The sequence below is a fragment of the Toxorhynchites rutilus genome, chromosome 2, assembly GCF_029784135.1.
Source record: "Toxorhynchites rutilus septentrionalis strain SRP chromosome 2, ASM2978413v1, whole genome shotgun sequence".
Lineage (NCBI taxonomy): Eukaryota > Metazoa > Arthropoda > Insecta > Diptera > Culicidae > Toxorhynchites > Toxorhynchites rutilus.
Genome location: NC_073745.1, coordinates 91,880,451 through 91,885,809, shown reverse-complemented (window position 1 = coordinate 91,885,809; position 5,359 = coordinate 91,880,451).

Here is a 5,359-nt window from a genome sequence, read left to right as displayed (position 1 = left end):
AACTGTAACGAGAAGATTTCGAGCTGCCATGAGAGAAAATCATGTGCTTTTCTGACAGTAAATTGTACAGGAAATTATTGAGAATTGGTGAAAGTCCACGATTATGAAGCTTCTCTGAGAGAATTTCCATGGAAACTGAATCAAATGCCCCTTTGATATCGAGAAAAACGGAAGCCATTTGTTCTTTGCGAGCAAATGCGAATTGGATTTCAGAAGATAGCAGCGCGAGACAATCATTTGTCCCTTTACCTCGGCGGAAGCCAAACTGCGTATTTGACAGCAAATTGTTCGTTTCGACCCACTTGTCCAAACGAAGTAGAATCATTTTCTCTAACAATTTACGAATACAGGATAACATTGCAATCGGCCTATACGAGTTGTGATCGCAAGCCGGCTTGTTGGGTTTTCGTATGGCTATCACTCTCACTTGTCTCCAGTCATGCGGGACAATATTCAGCTCCAGAAACTTGTTGAACAAGTTCAGCAAACGCTGTTTTGCCAAGTCGGGAAGATTCTTCAACAAGTTGAATTTAATCTTGTCCGACCCCGGAGTTGAATTGTTACATGAGAGGAGGGCAATTGAGAATTCTACCATCGAAAAATTCTCATAATCGCTTTGAAGTGGAATGTCGCGTACGACGTTTTGTGCAGGAACGGTGTCGGGGCAAACCTTCCTTGCAAAGTTAAAAATCCAACGGTCAGAGTATTCCTCACTTTCGTTTGTATGGTTCCAGCCACGCATTTTCCTAGCCGTATTCCAAAGAGTGCTCATAGCGGTCTCCCTTGACAAACCATTGACGAACTTCCGCCAATATCCACGCTTTTTTGCTTTAACCAAACCTTTAAGTTTGGCTTCTAGAGTTTGGTACTTTCGAAACCATTCCACTAAACCAGTTTTCCTGAATTTTTTGAAAGCGGATGATTTTTCAAGGTAGACCTTTGAACATTCCTTGTCCCACCAAAGTGATGGAGGACGACGTCGGAAAGTGGTAGCCGGTACACGTTTCTTTTGAGCTTGAAGTGCGCTTTCGTAAATCAAACTCGATATAAAGTTATACTCTTCGAGTGGAGGAAGTTCATGCATTGAAACAATTGCTTCAGATATTATTTCCGCAAATGTTCTCCAGTCAATATTCTTCGTGAGGTCATACGAAATATTGACTGACTCACGAGAGCTTGATTCATTAGCGATCGATAAAATTATTAGTAGGTGATCACTACCGTGGGGATCTTGGATTACCTTCCACATGCAATCCAGGGATAACAAAGAAGAGCATAGAGATATGTCTAGCATGCTTGCCCGTGCAGGAGGGTTGGCTATTCTGGTTGCCTCCCCAGTATTCAAAACTGTCAATTTGAAGTTGTCGCACAGATCATAAATCAAAGTGGCACGGTTGTCATCGTAGAGTGATCCCCATGCTGTTCCATGGGAGTTGAAATCACCTAAGATTAACCGCGGCTCCGGCATTGCCTCGATAGTATCAAAGAACTGATGGCGGCCTACCGTAGTTCTGGGAGGGATATATATCGAAGCAATGCAGAGGTCTTTGCCATTGATTTGTGTCTGGCAAGCAACAACTTCAATGCCTGTCATCGATGGGAGAGTGACTCTATAGAAGGAGTGACATTTTTTAATCCCCAATAGTACGCCACCAAACGAGTCATTTCGATCGAGGCGAATAATGTTGAAATCGTGGAAATTCAGCTCATCGGCTGATGAAATCCATGTTTCACAGAGAGAAAATACATCACAGTTAGAGCTGTGAACTAAAAATTTAAACTGATCTAGTTTAGGAATGATGCTTCTTCAATTCCACTGTATTACAGTGGTCAAATCCTTGACCTCTTGCACTGAATCAGGCATCGAGGGAAATGAACGCTGCCAAAAAACCACATTTTTCTTTCAAAAATGTTCTCACAATCGAAAGCAAACATAATACTATGCTTCTAAGAGGGTCATTTGTCAGAATTTTGTCAGTTGTTTTGTCAGAATTGAAGATTGGTTGTCACCAGTCTTCCATGTTTCACAAAAAACACTGCGTCCGGAATAAACATGTCCACGCTGCTGTTCATAGTTTTGTGTTTGAGTACAAACATGATTTTTTCGTACCTATGTTAGAAAATGTGACATGTTTGTATTCGTGGTATGTTTGGACATACGATGTTTAATCCCAATGTTTCACATGATGTTCGAACATGGTGTTTCAAGCACCGGCAGTGCGTAGAGTAGAAGAAGCGAATCGGACACCACACCACCACCACTCAACGTGTGGTGTGTTGGTATGTTGACATGGAAAAAATGCTTTCCTTTCATGACAATGGGTGCTTCATCAAAAATATTGGGCAAATAAAATAAACCTCTTTTTCTGTTCTGAACAAAATAAACATCGATGGATATGAGAGTTTTTCACATTTGATATCATTATTTAGTGCACGCATCAATTTATATATTGAATTCATGTAACATTCGCTATTATTAGCTATTTGAACAAGTACTAAAATTGAATTATTCAGCAGTGACATGTTAGGCGTGACGCTAACCACTCGACCACGGGAGCAACAATTTTGGATGGATCTTTGAATACAAATGGCCAATACTGTTTGTTTGCGACGATCGCGACCCGAGCTATAAAACGAGCGGAGAAGAGGAGAAGAAAGGATGATGCAATCGCATGCACACATAGCATATGTAGTGCAGTGTAAGTGTAGCTTTTAGTTTTTTCCTTCATTCAGGGGGGTGTTGCTGATTAACGGTCAGCTGCATCCCAATAGGAAGTATCCCATGTCGGGCACACGTACAGAGCACTGAAGACTGCAACATCCCAATTATGAGAACACTTGTAATACTAACCTCGAGCCAACCGCGAGTAATCGGTTACATATTACTAACATAGTTGTAAGCAAACATTGTCAAAATATTGAACTCCCGGCCCTGTTAGGCTGACGCCATTTGGGCCTTAATAAAAATATTTATTTTGGTGCATGAACTCATAGCCTCTTAGTTCGTGCAATTTTTGAAATGCGAACTAAATTTCAAGTTCGTTTCTGTGAAAAAGTATTCTACGAAGAAATGTTTTGGGATGAATAATTTCTTTCCGTGTATGAAAAGAAACGAAACGAAAGCAATGAATACTGCGACATCGGGTGATATGTTTGTACATGATGTTCTTGAATTATAAACATCGTGTTTGTTTTCAAATGTTTATGTTTGTGTATCATTGTTCGTGTTTGGGATAGACATTCAACACTAGCGAAAATTATATTCGAATTTAAACAAGAACATGGAATTTTCACATCGCGTGGACATGTGTAAGTGTTTTTCGGAAGACTGGTTGTCACCTTGGAATTCAAGCATGTATGATATGAAGAATTTAAATAATTGATTGTGCTCATTCAAAAAGGTTTCCAGTTCGCCGACAATGCACCTGATTTTAGCCGAACTGATGTTACTGGAGCATGTGTGAACGATAGTTCGATGAAGCGGACGTAGCCATCTGTCATTGAACAACGTAAATATATATTTGTTCTGTTTGGAAAACTACGGGTCAATTATTTGGACATGGTTTATACCAAAATACTAAAATCGCTATTTAAAATATGTGATGGCAGTGAAAATTGAAGGTTACATGTATTTTTATAACAAATTTAGGAAGAAAAAATACAAAAAAAAATATTCACAAAAATCTTTTTTTTTCTGCATAGGGCCACCCTATTCGATATTGAACATACGGTAAACGGTATCCTAGCGGTACAGGGTAACTTCGATATAACGTACATTTTACTTTCAAAATTGTACGTTGTATCGAATTGTACGTTATATCGAAGTATAATAAAGAACTCTGGAACATAGCTTATATTACTTTATTATGTTGCTGTTTGAGTAAGGTTGATGAATAATTTCAATTAGAAGACGATGCCAACTTTTCTCATGATGTTTCACTTCGTTCTGTTGATTGAAGTTTGATTCATTTAAAATCCGGAATCTCAAAACAGTTGTATTTCGGGATTAGTTAAAGTTACAACACAAGCTTTAGTATCAAAATACAGATAATTTATGTTCTTTGTTCTTTCAGAAAAAAAAATATTCAAAAAATTATTTTTTGGACTTTGATAATGTGTACGTTATATCGAGTGACGTTATATCGAGGGTACGTTATAACGAGGGTACGTTATATCGAAGTTTCCCTGTATATATAGTTTACGACCTATTCTCATCCCTACCATGTTTTTTGAGCATAATTTCATAAAAATCGGTCGAGCCGTTTCGAAGGAGTTCGACCACAAACATCGTGACACGAGATTTTTATATTTTTTTATATATATAAGATATTGCGGTTTTGCTTCATTCAATTATTGATAACATTGATGTTCAGTAAATTTAGTTCGGAATATAAGTCAAAACGATATAGAACAATATTTAAAAATGCACATTGAATTTTCATAATGTTTGCGATTTCGAATATGATAAATAACCGAACATAGCGTTTGATTGAATGCCAATCTCTTATAGGATACTCAGATTGCCTTCCGAAAGTCAATTGCCTCCGATGAATGACAAAAAAACAAACAAACGTCATCCCTTATAATATCTGTTGACCACCTTTTTCACCCTGCGACACACAAACCGTAGCCCTCCTGCATCATCCCAACAAAACAATGTTTGCGGATTCAACATATCCAGAAAAAGTTGTGTGCGGTTTTGCCGACAGTGCTTCCGACGGCTTCCCCATCCATCCGGGACGGCGGGCTGAGCGTTATCTTGCGTCACCATACCGCCCAATGTGATCGGCTGTGATACGACGACCATCGACACCGAGTTCCTTCTCTAATAGGCACCGCCAGTTTGCGCCAGCAGTGGAAAGGAGCTGCTGCTGCTTCGGCAACATTTTTACATGCCAAGTGCCTGCCGCCCGAAAATGGGTGGATTTGGGTCGCTGCTTAATCGGGATTCGTGGAGGCCGGGGCGAGACAGGGGTTCGTTTGCCAGTGTGTATATTTATTACGGTACGTCAGAACTTTCGCGCCACATTTGGCTGCTTACAAAATAGGCAAAAATGGGAAATGGGTTCACCCCATCGCCTGATGGTGCCAAATTTTGATCCGGGCCTTTGTTTACCCACTGTTCTTATCTTCCCGGGCAGTAACTGACAGTTGCGAAGCGTTTGTTTGACAAGTGGAATATGTAATCAACACACGAGATGATGCGCAGCAGATGGGTTGTTTGGAAATCGAAAGTTGAAAGAAAATCGGTTGAATATTATGAGTTTTCCAACCAAACAAATGAATTTTTCGAACATTAATTATGATATCTCTAAACACAGTTGGTGTACTTCCTTAATCATATGCGAAATTGGGAATC